The sequence below is a fragment of the Sinohyriopsis cumingii genome, chromosome 4 (genome assembly GCF_028554795.1).
Source record: "Sinohyriopsis cumingii isolate HCF-2022 chromosome 4, ASM2855479v2, whole genome shotgun sequence".
Classification (NCBI taxonomy): Eukaryota; Metazoa; Mollusca; class Bivalvia; order Unionida; family Unionidae; genus Sinohyriopsis; species Sinohyriopsis cumingii.
The window spans coordinates 25855881-25870642 of NC_142964.1; positions in this window are offsets into that span (position 1 = coordinate 25855881).

Genomic DNA, 14762 nt, shown 5'->3' on the forward strand with positions numbered 1-14762 from the left:
AACATATCGCAAAGTATATAATAACACAAAACGCAACAGACCTCTCGGATTTTAGGAGAATTCCTCGTTTACTAATTATCAATCAAATCATTTTATTTAAAAATCAACTTTTTCTTCCTGAAACAAAATCATGATGTTGCAAGAATATTTGTAAAAAAAGATGTGAAGAGTCATCGAAAATGTAACGACTAAAGTTTGGAGTTATAAACATGTAAAATTGTACATGCCCTACAGACTAATGCTAGGGTGACCCATTTCTTTGTACTTACATAACTTCCACACCAAAATGAAATTAGGTTAACATTTAGAACTTCTAGCAGATCACTGAATTATTTATTTTACGATTCTTAATTGGCACAGCCGAGAGATGCATTTCAGTTGTTTTATGGCCCCGTTTTCGCTTTAATATCCGATCCCAAAAAATGGAGAAGAACAATAAGGCATTGATTAATGCATTACTGCTAACATTATCTCATGCATTGTCTTCACTCGCGTAGAAATCGGGTCCTACTGCAAACAACGTAGACCCTGAATAATTGACCGGCATATCAGGGTTTATGTTGTTTATTCTTTTGATTGCTCCTAGTAAAGTGCATATACCCAGATCTGTCAGCGCATGGTATATGTGATAAAAGAGATGAATTCCCTTCAAGATCTATGTAATTCCTGAATGACAAAATAAGTTAAAAAAATCTTGACATAAAAATAAGTTTGTCTCTGTAATCAAGTTTCTTAATTGACTGGAATCACTATCAAAAATCAAAAATAAATCCTAGTTATATTTGGCATAAATCTGGTATCGTTTTATTACATTCATGCCGTGGCCTTCGCCTATTTCTCGCCGAGACGATAAGTAACTCTATCTGCATATATCGTTCAAATGAAAACGGCAATAAGGAGTTAAAAGAGACTGTTTTCAAATTATTCCACAAATTTCCCATATTAATATAGCGTTAAAATTACCACAGAATTAACATGTCTGTCGCAGAAAAGAATATATTTGATACAAAGTCACCTCAATTCCAATGTAAACCCCTTACAGAAGGAAATTTCTTTTTCGGATTGAACTCTTTAGATGACCTTTAATACTGATTATTACTCCGACCCACCTACCCTCCCTTGACAGGGTGCGTGACGACTAGTGTATTCACGCCAGTTTCATTTGCAGCTTTTGTAAGTGCATGATCGATTAGTCAAGATTTAGGGTCTGAGTCAATGCGTCCCTATTGAAAGGAGACGGCTTGAAATTTAATCAGAACCAAGGCTGAAGCAAATAACGACGCCAATGTGCCAAAAAAAGACATAAAATGGATATGAGATTTTGTATGCAGAATTTGCCAGAGGCATGGCAGCTAGACGATGGGAATCTCCTTTGTAATTTTATAAGGACTTGTTTTCTTCCCTGTAGCAGATTATGCTTACACAAAATGAAGAAAACTGAATATCAGTATTTTCCTATGAAATATTTCGTCTAACTTTTTATTTCATATATCAATGGTATTAATTTTACTGTATTATAAATAGCGCGGCAATCAAAACTAAATGCACAAATTAAATATTAATATCAATAAAATACTGTATTTGCAAGTTATGAAAGAGACCTCCTTATCAACTGATCATCTTTCTAGACATCAAAGCTTTATTACCAGAGTAACTGAATTGCCAATATCATGGATGAACGCTTTCGTTTTACAAACTTCTCATAGATTGTTACTGCAGCTGACACACACACACACACACACACACACACACTCTCTCTCTCTACTGCTATGGACTAGATAGGTAGGACCAATCCTTGTTACTCCATAACTATACTTCTCTACGATATAGTCTGATAATACTGCGGTACCATTCAATCTTATACATACATACATACATACATACATACATACATACATACATACATACATACATACATACATACATACATACATACATATATACATGCGCCATACGTTGGTAGCTTGCGAGGGTTAACCTCTCTTGTTTGGAAGCATGATAGGATTTTAATTAGGACCCGCTGGGATAACGGTCCATCAGATATGTTAACATTGGGTCAAGTGGAGGAAATGACAAAGTAGAGACAAACCAGAGACAAACTTTGGTAAATATTGGGTCATTTGAAATGGGTGGTAATAAAATTATATTTTCTAGAATGGTTATTAATAAAGGCGAACTAGAGAGAATTATTCTGACTTCTATGTCAGTCTTAAAATTTTGGCGGTTTGAGAAACTTAACTTGATTGGCTTAGCTAAACGAGTTGATGTGTTTCCCATATGAAATTCAAGGTTTAGTTAAATTTGGCTGTCAAAGTATTTCTGTGGAAAGGAAAGCTGGCTCCGAGATCATTAAAAAGTACTTTTCTCGTTAAATTGTTCAAGGGACGAGGTCTGTAAGAAGTTCAGGGACACGGGGAGAGATTCTGCAGCGTAGAAAGAGCGAGTCTCGAAAAGGCAGACAGGAAAACTATTTATCTCCATACATGTGCACCCCGTAGTGGCAATAGACAGGTATCAAGTTTAGGTTGCGGACCAGAAGGACTGAGAGAGAGAGAGAGAGAGAGAGAGAGAGAGCGCTGACCTAACAATTGTGTTTGTATGAGGACCGGAAGCTACCAAGTTATGCCATTTATTTTAAACCGATAAATCACTCGATTCTATAATGAAATTTGTTTAATCGGTATGACAAAAGACCAATTGCATTTCGCACAAATCTTGTAATTCTATTTGTAAGAGAAAGTGTATTATTCAAATGCCATGTTTAATTTCACTTTATTTATGTAACTGATTCAATTATTATTTTATATACGGGGGCTAGTGTAGCAGCAGAGGGGCTGTACAGACCGAAACTTTTTGCACAATAAACCCCTCCAGGAAACTATTCCTCGATAGAGGGCTTATTTCGACGAAATAAACCCTTCTATTCAGAATACAGGACAAAAAAAAATGTCCCCCGAAAACTCGAAGAGTTTCCAGGGACAAACTCGTTGAGTTTGCACTGACAACTTGGGTTACTTCAATAAATCTGAAACAGTTTCCGTGGCGGGGTCGTTATTGAAAAATCCATGGGTCGGGTCCATCCCCTCTGCTGCTCTGGGAAATGAGTTTCCAAGGAAAAACATTTTTATGTTGCAAATAGTGTATCAAGTCCAATACGGTATCTTGTTCTGGGATCGTGTAAATTTATTGTCACAAATCCGTGAGGTTTTCTTTGAGCATGACTGAAGAAATTTTTAAATTTATTTAAATCCATATCGCCACCACACCAGGTTTGATGAATATTTCTCAGTGTATGTGTATCAACTCCATTGAATATCGCAAGAAGATTACAATTATCCCTGATTACTTTAGGAATTTGTGTATAACGCTGAGTAACATAAATCACATCAGTGTTTTTGTGACGTCCCCGGGAAAATATTCTTGCGGGATTTTTTTGCTTGTCCAACATAACATCATCATACACTACTAGGTTGTTAATTGATTCATCAAGATCCTCGACGCTGGGGGCTTCTTCGATATCAGTGATAAATTCAACAACATCCTCACCGTCTTTACTCAGCGCGCTTGCACTCTCATTAAAATCTTTTATAACGTTATAGCATCGTTGATCATCTACAGATGGAGCTATCAAATACAGTTTATCCCATTTCATCCACTTCATTATCAAGTTCAGCAACAGCTGTGTTTTACCTGAACCGGATGGCCCAATTATAATCGCGCGGATAGAGTTTGGTAGCACTGAATTATGCTTAACTGGCTCTTTCTTTTTTGTCGCAGAAAAATCTGTAATTTCCATTTGTATATAAAGAATAATAATTATGGATCTATATTGTGTGAAGTGTAAGGCACGAACCCCTACGAATGATCTAACAACCATTACAACAAAAAATAACAGACAAGCACTTTCTGGTAAGTGTACGCGATGTGGCACAAAAAAATTTAGATTTCAAAAAAAAAGCGAGAATTTAGCGGAGGTGACATTGCAGCCAAACTTGGAAAGCTCCCCGGAACTCCCTGGGCAAAGTATCCCGGAGAAAAACATCTCCCAGGATACAATTACTGCGGTCCAGGGACCCGACTAGATATCAGACTTGATGAACAATCTAAACCAAAACCGGGAGAGTATCCGATAAACGCTATCGACGCAGCGTGTCACATACATGATGTTGCTTATCGAAGTAAAGATCTACAAGACAGGCATATCGCGGATGTGAAATTAATTCATGCACTAAGCGCCATAAAAAATAAATCATTTAAGGAGTCACTCGCTAATTGGTTAGTAAGATCAGCGATGAAATCTAAATTAGTATTAGGCGCTGGATAATTAAATAAAAATGCAAGCGATTTATTATTCCCCAATCGGATACTGGAGAGGTAACTCAGCAATTAATAAACTCGCCAACGCGGCATCAGTAACACGCGAGGTTGCCAAAAATTGGCTATCAAAACAAGCAATATGGCAAATCTACTTACCACCACCTCGACAAATCAACTTTGCACATTTTGATGTTAGTGTGCCCAATGAAGTTCATCAGGCTGACATACTATTCCTGCCTCATGATACTGTCCGTAGAAAAATATACAAATACGCGCTAACAGTAGTTGATGTTGCCAGTAGATACAAAGAAGCAGAACCGTTAGCGACTAAAACAGCGTCCGAAGTCGCCTCTGCGTTTAAACGAATTTATCAACGAGGACCTCTAAACTGGCCACGATTATTACAAGTTGATCCTGGCAAGGAATTTCAGGGCGCGGTGTCATCACTGACAAAGCAGCATAACGTTACCATACGACGAGGACATACTGAAATTCATCGGGATCAGGCAATTGTTGAGCGATTTAATAGAACACTCGCTGAGAAATTATTCGGATACCAGTACGCGAGGGAATTCATTTACGATACGAGATCTCGTGAATGGGTTGCAAGACTGCCAAACGTGATAGCCGCACTGAATAATGAAATTACCAGAACAACAAACATGAGACCTGTAAATGCAATCACAAAAAAATATATACCCCGCGTCAGTGAACGCGGACAACAGCAACAAAATGTTTCAACGCAGCCAGGGACGCTAGCGTCCCCACTGCTGGGTAATGTCACCGTTAGGTATTTATACGAACCAGGCGAACTAGAAGGAGGAAAAAAAAGAGCAACCGATCCCACATGGAGTGTTACTACACATAAGATATCCAGCATAACCAGATCAACTGGGAGAAACGCAATCTACAGATTAGATTCGACTGCTCCTCAACGCGGATTTAAACGCGAGCAACTTCAGGTGATTCCCGAGGATACACAATTACCACCCCGATCACTAAAGTGATCCGCACTGAAGTGATTCAATCATTTAAATAACTGCAGCAACACCTCTGCGTCGGTTACACTCAAGACAGGTCAACATCACATTTTCACGTGTATGACCGCGACTGCTATCTATTCTATCTACGGTGAATTGCCTTGGGTCGTTTTTCGAATACTGCCACAGCAATAAACAATTACAACTCGCACAGTGATTATTCTGCTGTTGTTGTAATTGTATTACAAATTCAACATCCAAACTTTGTTTGGGATCAAACTCTCTACCATTTTTTTTGTCGCTCTGTTTGTAACCGGCTAATTTCTTTCTTATTGTGTCATCAGCGATTGAGCTGTCGTTGACAACATCATCTAATACAATTCTTCGTAACTGACCTATCCTTCTTACTCTTGACACGGCTAAATAAACTAAATTTGACCACTCGATGCGATCATCAACAATCCAAACTGTTGTATCTGAAATAGTTAGTCCCTGCGAACTGTGGATGGTCATAGCGTATCCTAGCGTCCACGGGGATTTGCTCATTTTCAGTGCCTGTTCAACAGCATCAACATCAACTGTGACAATATCATTTAATACTAAATTCTGTTTCTCCGGACCCGACGCAGTCAGGCGCCCTGGAATATCAACATCAATATTCTGCAATCGCGTATCAGCTGGTCTATAACACAACGGCACTGGCAACATGGGAAATTTCTTCTGATGTAACTGAAATAACCGCTGCTGAAGTGTGTCCCTGACTATCTTTCTACTTGCCACAATTAAATCACCTGGTTTCCACGTTTCCCAAAAGTCGCTCAGCGAAGTCTCTGGAATTATTTCACGCATTATCTCACACTGGACTTTATTGGTTTGTAGCCTGATCAGTGCCTTAAACTCTTTCAGCGTTTCATCGAGTGCTCTAACATCGTTAGTTATTTCCTCATAATAATCTACAAAAGTTTTCAGCCACTCGTGTGGAGATTCACCTGTAAATGGGGGTGGTTGACCATGATCGCCGCACATCACCACTGCGGTATTTTTCTTTAGCAGCCAATCCAGAAACTGTTTTAATGTATCCAACGGCACAGTGTCTATCTCATCCCAGATGATTTTCTCGGGAATATATTTCGTTCCCATTCGTTCAGGTGTCCACGTGCCGCCGCTGTATTTGAAAAAACTGTGATACGTGCACGCGTTAACATCCCGTTGTCTCATCTCCCTGGCAAGTCTGTGTGTGGGTGTTAGCACAATCATGTCAGAGTTTCTAAATAATTCAATCGCTCGAGTTGTTTTACCAGAACCACCAGGACCGTTCAGATAAACTTTTTTGTGTCTTGTAACAGGATCGTGCACCGGCGGCAACAACGAAGTTGCCCCCGACGAAACCATCGAAGATATTTCTGCGCTGCGATACTCATCCTCGATTTCAACATCAGCCGATTTACAATATCCGTGTAACATTTCATTCTTTATTCTCCACGAGCCCCACGATGGATCATCCGATATAACATTATCCAACAGCGCTGAGTGTTTTTTATCAATATAAAATGAATCCGTTGCAACTCTCACTGCGGCAACAGGGAATCTATTGATCATCGACAACAAATTTATGGATACATAAGCCAGCATCGAAGATCTCAAATGTATGTACTGAGATGATTCTCCGTCAATATAACTAAAAACAGTCCCTAGTTTTTCCCCGTTTGACAGAAACACATCTTTGCGGTTACAGAACATGTTGTTCGTGGCTGCATCAGCGACAATAAGATCCAATTCAGTCTTGTCCATGATTAATCGACTGTGATGTTGTTTATGATCATACGCTCCACCTTGAGTGAATTTCCCTATTATTCTTCGTCCTAGATCTTTTGCTGTGCTTTCATCATTTCTGAGTTTGCTTTTAAGTACTTCAGGAGCTTTCTTGATGATAGCGTCGATAGAAGTTTCTGGATATTCTCGTGACCAATCTTCGATGACTTCTTCTAACGTAACCGGCGTTGGAGTTGGCAACCAAACTTCGGTTTGACGACAATAACATATAATCGCTTCGCTGACCGTCAGCGACAACAGTATTCGACTGTCAAGCATGTATCGCAATAACACTATCGGTGCCCATCGCTTCTCAACGAAATGTCTGCCAAACCAAACATAACACACAGGATGTAAATCCTTAGCGAATTTAAACGACGACACACAAGCAAATCCGGTCAAGTCAAAATCGGGTAAAACACCGTTGACAGCTACTCTTGTCATGGTATTGCCAGCGTGGCCAAACCGTTTAAAATATTCGCTGCATTCTCCACGCCCAAGGAAACTTCCTGGATAACACGCCGTCATGTCCACGGATATCATACCGCGGTGATCATACTGAGTATTCCACAAACCGCCGTGTCCGTATTCGACACAGCTCTGCTGGATATCAGCAAGAAAACTTTTCGGAGTTGGTCTCCATGAATTTCGTTCCCGGGCTACATGCGCGACAACACCCGGGACAGTAAAACAGTGTGTCAGTAACGTATCAGTGTTGCCAGCATGATATTTTTCTGCGAGTTTTTTCATTTCCTGCTGTAACGCCATTGTTCTGTATATTTCCCCGTTGGGTCTCACAAACTGATCATATTCTCCATCTTCGCTACTTCTGAATAACCACACAGACACTGGATCGGTTTTACTTATCTGATAAATAAAATCAAACATGCTCCCAGAATTGCTTTGCAATTCCGGATAATACTTCACAACACGGTCTTGCGGAAATATCCTAACCGAGTCAGTCCAGGCGTGACTGTTATGATCGATAATAGTTATTGGTGTTCCACGGGAATTGTATTTACACTCATACAATACCTCACCGGTTAACGATGAAACCGTTATAGGAAATTTTAGTAATCGCTCTAGCTCAGCAACATCATTTATTGACGCTCCTTTATCCGCTACTCGTGTCGCCCACGCTGTTATTTTAGTTTGTCTTAGCGGTGTTAGGCCGTTTCCTCGCATTGCATTTTTAAAATGTTCCATTACTCGCTCAGCTACACAATTCAACACCGACACCTTCATCGGTTTGAGTTTATCAACGCGTGGTTTCTTCATCGGATAAATTCCATAAACAACTGCGGTCACAGGATACGCTCTGGCATAATATGGTATATCAATCCCAACAAGTACTCCCGGTTTTGAGTCTTTACTTAACAGAACGGTTTTTCCACGAACGCCTCTGGCATCAAGAACAGGGTCTAGTTTGTCTCTGATAATCCACGTTCCCTCGCCGACTCCAACAATAAATTTTATCTGTACGAAATATCTTCTATCGTCGAGATACCCAATTATATTACGCGCGATTGTATCGTTCATGGTAGCATCAATGATACGGTCACGAGAAATGCTTTGCATTTCCCGAGAAACGCTCGCGTTTCCGAGGATAATTTTATACGAAGACCACGTGTGTGCGGCACCATCACGACGAAACTCTTCTTTGGCATTCTTGATAACACCAATTACCTCTGCTAACTCTCTTCGTCGTGGATCAGCGGTTAACCGGTCAAGATCGAATCTAGAACCTGATATGGGTTTTATTCTGGATAGTCTTTCAAAACCCATTATTATAATTAAGACAAATATTTAAATAGACAAATATATTATATGATGAACCAATGCAAGTGGATCAAACTAAATTCATCAGCGCCGTGTAGCAAACCCTGCAGAGGCGAATACTGTGGACAACATGCTCAACAGGTCCGCGGTGGGAGTCTAGGACCGATACCGTGTATCAGATGCGGCATTGGAGTACGAGGAAAAACGCAATTATGTTCAGCGTGTGGTGGAAAACGCTATCGAGAACTAAAACGGTATTATGATAAAAAAAAATCCAGACTGTGATAACGCTCTCAAATGCGAGCGTGATTACATAAATAAGTTTTCAGACAAATTATGAATTAGACAATGATTTGCTTATAGTATAATGAATCAAGAATTCGTCCGACATCCAACTATTCCAAATTATGAGGCAAACCGAGATGGCATAGTGAGAAACTACAGGCTGAGGAAACAAGTTGGTACAGTTGATAATGCTGGTTATTTAAGATTTACTGTTAGGAAAGGGAGGTATTTATGTCATCGTTTCGTCTATGAGGTTTTTAACGGAGAGATCCCTAAAGGCCTTGTCATTGATCATATTAACGGGAACAGACTTGATAACAGTATTGAAAACCTTCAAGCGATCACTCAGAGCAAGAATACCATACGAGGAAGAGTTAAATGTAAAACAGCTATAAGAAGAGCAGTGAAATCTGTGAATGTTGAGACTCGTGAAGAAATAATATTTCAATCAATGAGCGCAGCCGGTAGGTATTTCGGTATTTGTCCACCTTCTGTACAGCATGTCGCAGATGGGATCTACAAAACAGCATTTTCAAAGAAGCTCAAACAGAAGATTTCATTCTGTTATATAACTCTTATCGTTGACACAAACGACGATAACTCCTCCGAGAGTGTGTAACGCTTTGCAGAGTTGTCGTTGCTGGTCAGAGGATTTGCTCCCCCTAAGAAAGCCACCTTGATAAAATATTTTATCGAGTTCATAACATGTAATCATTTATTTACCGTAGAATATATATTTTTTTACAAAACAAATATCCTCGTTTTACTGAATATATCCGACTGTTTTGCTCTTCTGTGCTTGTTATATGACCGCGCTTAAGAAAACATACAATTAAAATATTTTAAACAAGTCCCGCCCACTGCTAGAGCGAATTTCCAACTCGCAAGTAACAGTTGGGTTATATACGAAATCGCTCCCTAAGACCTTTGGGTCGATCGAAAGTCAGCACGCGCAAGCAAAACCATAAATTTAATCCGCCAATGGCGGGTGTCTTTTGTGCACCATCCAATGGTCGATTCAATGGATGGTTTTGCTCTGCTGCTGACCGTAGAAAATGACCCACCTGTGTATGTTTGTGTCGTCATAGGATAAGGTCTTAGGATAAGTTAGGATAAGATTACATGTTCATTGTGCCTTTACTTGCTGTCATACTCGAATCAGAGGTTAAAGGTTGTCTGTTCTGTACCGTCTCTTAGGATAAGATTACATGTTCATTGTACCTTTGCTTGCTGTGATACTCGAATCAGAGGTAAAGGTTGTCTGTTCTGTACCGTCTCTTAGGATAAGATTACATGTTCATTGTACCTTTGCTTGCTGTGATACTCGAATCAGAGGTAAAGGTTGTTTGTGTTGTCAAATAAATGTTTGCCGGGCCTGCTAGAGAACTCGATCCTAGAAGCCAGGGCTGTCTCGTCTTGTAAATAAATGTGCCTCTGAGTCACTTGGCAGTCAGAGGGGTCCGTCCTTAGGATAAGTTACGTGTTATATGTTTGTCCTTGTCAATTCACTAAACACGTCCTCTTGAGCCTATAGAACGTTATTTGACGATCTAGAGGCTCTTGCAGGGGATAAAGTGTTTCGTGTTACATGTTGTATTGTCATGTCGGAAGCAGTCCTCGTGGGGTTCTAGAACGTTATTTGACGATCTAGGCCCTTGCAGGGGATAAATGTTTCCGACTGTCTCGTTTTGTTTTGGAAAGCTAGCGTTTCTCATGCAAAGTGTTTCTATTAAAAATATAAAAATATATAATAATATGAATCACGAAAATATAAATACCATACTTGTTGAAATTAAAGAATTACAACAGCGAGGTTTTAATATTTTACTAGACACTGAAACAATTATGTCAGATTTTGAATCCTTGAATGAGCTATCACGCTTGGGGAAGAACAATCTCCCTGCTCGTTATAGGTTCATTAAGGGTTTGCAAGATCGTGTTTACAGATCACTTGCCGGGATAACTGAAAATCAGGTATCTGAATTTATTCCACTGTGCCGTGCAGTTGAGAAGATTCGTCTTGGATTGTCACAAGAGTATGAGACTCGAAAATTAATTAGCACCAGGGTGAGACGGTTAAAAGGTTATATAAAGAATCTAGACACGGAAATGCCTTGCATTTCTGACAAAAATACTAGTGTTTCTGACTACGAGGCCGACAAGGAAGTATAAACCGCATAGCGTGTGACTCACAGCACAAAGTGAAAGTAGAACCTGAGAACGCTAGCGCCCCCCCCCCCCGCTTGGAGTGTAAAGCACATTTCCACGGGTAAAAAAAAAAGTGTATTATTTTTTTTGCCCTTGGAAACTCAAAGAGTTTCTCAAGTGAAGGGCGCTTTCAGATTTTCAGGATTTGCTTAAGCGTTTCAACATCAATACAGGAATGAGAATAGTTCATAATCTGTTCTCGTTGACACCAAACTATGATCATATGATTTTGCTGTAGCTCTGTTAATTGTGACGGAGTTAACAAGAAGTCTTCGTCACCATACACGTCAATAACTATTTTAACGGGGAAATACTGTTCTGGGAATGTCTGTATTTGAAATGCGGTTTTTATTGCCTCGTAAAGAATTTGCTTATCATGAATATGAACTCGTGCATGAATGTACTCGGGTTGATACATTATACACAACCGTTTTTTTTTTAAATGCGTGCTAGCACTTTCAACGATAACTTATGCTGGTTTTGATAGGGTATTTGCACGATAAAATGACGAAAATGGATCAGTGCAGAAAAAAAAACTATTATAAATATTATGGATCCCTTGACTTAGGACTTCACCAGTAAGTTTATACTAACAGTCTCGTCACGCAGGTCCAACAAATTCCCCCTCTGGTCGGTGAGTTTGAAATTTATCGTTGACAACCACGGGTTATGACACCGTAGATAGACCGGATTGATTGGTTCTTGCACAATCAGAAAACCAGGGGGGTCTCTTGGTGTGAACGTATACAGGATAAACCCCTGTTGTGCCGTCGTAGTATCTGATGCGCTGTAACTGCCATCGATGACGTCACATACAAGATTGACCGCAATAACATCTGTGATATTTACGATCCCGGGTGAGATGTGTCTGCCATCGGATGCTGTACTGTTGTCGTGCTTGAGAATAACAGGTTGTGGTTTTATTCGTTCGTACGCGGCAAGAATATCTTCGAAAGATTGATCGATGAGATCAGAGACTGATTTTCTCAGCTCGGGCACGTTATATCCAGGAAATTTAAAATCTGAAATATCATTCACTTGAATACCATATTTAATTGCAAAATCTGCTCTGGCTATCTGTCTATAATTATCATCGATATAGTCTTTAAGATCCAGTAAAGCCTGAATTATTCTTAGATTTATAGTTTCCATGGCCGATGCGAGTTTGTTTAGTTTTTCTATGGTTGTGATAATATTATCACGCGGACTTGTTAAATCAGAAATATAATCTTGGAAATATACTCGCAGGAGTTGTAGCTGTTGTTTATGTACTAGATTGATCGGAATAAATAATTCAGATTCTATATCATCTAGACGGTAAACACGGAGCTCCTGCCCCCCCTTAACACGTGGAGCTTCTATACTCCAAGTATCGGGCATTAAAGTACTTTTTCTTGCTAGTAATTGATCTGCAAGGAGTAAATAATAATTGTACTCGAGGTCGTGTAGTGCTTCTTTATAGGTCATAAAATCCGATTTTTCAGGTTTTGGTGGACGAGGTTTAACCTCGGGGGCCTTTGGCCATCCTAATAATGTTCGGATTGAGCTTTTATAAATATCCACGGCGTATCCTGGCGTTGAGATTTCAATGACCGCAGACAGCGTTGGTTCATGAGCTGTTATAGATATTTTGGCTTCCTTGCCGGTGATTCGTTTTATTTGGCGTTGTATCTCATTATTGATTTCTTCGATCTGATAACTCCCAGTGGGAAGTGTAATTGTATTCCAGTCAAGTTCACCCTGTTCGCCGGAGTCGGCTTTGCTTTTCCCGAACACGAATGAATTATTTGGCTGCAGACCACCAAATGATGCCGACCTAACATTGGGCCAGCTGTGATACACACTGAGCTTTGCTAACGCGATTTCACTCACTGGAATTGGAGTTCGAAAATTAATACCGAATTCTGGTGTCGTCGAGGACACTGAGATCATTGTGGTCCTTACCGGTGTTGTGTTTGTGACTATTTGTTGAAGCAGTTCTATTGACATTATTTATTTGTTTAGTTTTCAAATAGTCATTGTACGCATCTGACATTAGTTTGAATTCAGAATCTGATATCGTAGCGTCGCTACTTTGCACGTCTAACGATGATGATATCAGCGATGATAATTTCTGATATGCGGTCGTGGCTGTATTTAATTTTGTCGTGTAATCGTGTAATTTTGTGTTAGCACATGATGATATTTTTTTTGCTATGATGCCGAAAACTCCAGCTGTTGTTGTGGCCGCGGAAACACAGATCGTGGCGGCGACTGCTGCAGTTACCGGAGTGACCGCTGATAGTATTGCTCCGGCAGATGCAACAACGGCAGATACTGAATAAACCATAATATCCAGCACTGTTATGCGGCGCTTGTATTTTTTTACTTTTTGACTAGTTACTTCGATGACAGTTTTTAACTCAGATTGCCACTCACGGACTTGATTGTATCGATATTGTTGAGCATCTGGCGTCGTTGACATTATTCAATTACGCGGTAACCAATTGAGGCGTTGCAGCGACGAATTCCAAACAAAACCAGTAAGATGTTGCTGTTAAACTATCGTCCTCGGCTTCAAGCATAAATGTTTCCTCGGTTCCGCTGTTTAGTATTACAGTGCAAACCCCGGAATACTTATCGGTGGAATGTCTCCAAGGATATGTTGTGAAGATTTCAAATTTAGCGGCTGAAAACACAGACAACCTGTAAACACCGGTGGCTGTTGCTGTATATTTGATAGTGTTATTTTGTCGTGACCATGTTGCGAATCCCGATGATACCGTGAATACGATGTTGGTGATATGCCCCGGAGTAACTCCAGTGGGAACTTTAATCAAACTGGTTTTGTTAACGATATCAGGAATACCCGATACGATATCCTGCTGTGTTTGTTTGATCGTATTAATGTCGGTCTTTACATCAGCGAGTTTTACATCGACGACTGGAGGAGTCCCAAAGAACTTATCCACGACCTCATCAGTTTTTACGAAGTTTCTTCGAAATCTTGTAAACGCGCCCACGTGAACATCATGCTCTGCACGCAGCGTATTTAGTTTACCGTTGACGATGTCCACGTATTGTTTGTTTGACGCATCCTGGTCGGATTCGGGATTCGCTAACGCGGTTATTTTGTTGCCGCTCATGCTGAGTTCGCCTGTCATCGTGTCACCGGCTTTTTTCACACATTTATCAACACCTTTATCAATACTGTCTTTGATGCTTGCGATTGATATATTCGAGTCCTTGATCCGGCCGCCATCACTAAATGCAACGAAGTTATCCTTGGTAGCTCCAAGAACTCTGCGAATTATATCATTCCACTTAATGTTGCTCGTTCTTAGTTTTCCTTGCCTGTCTTGGAAAATAGCAACTTCATCTGGGTCAACTCCAGCTATATTC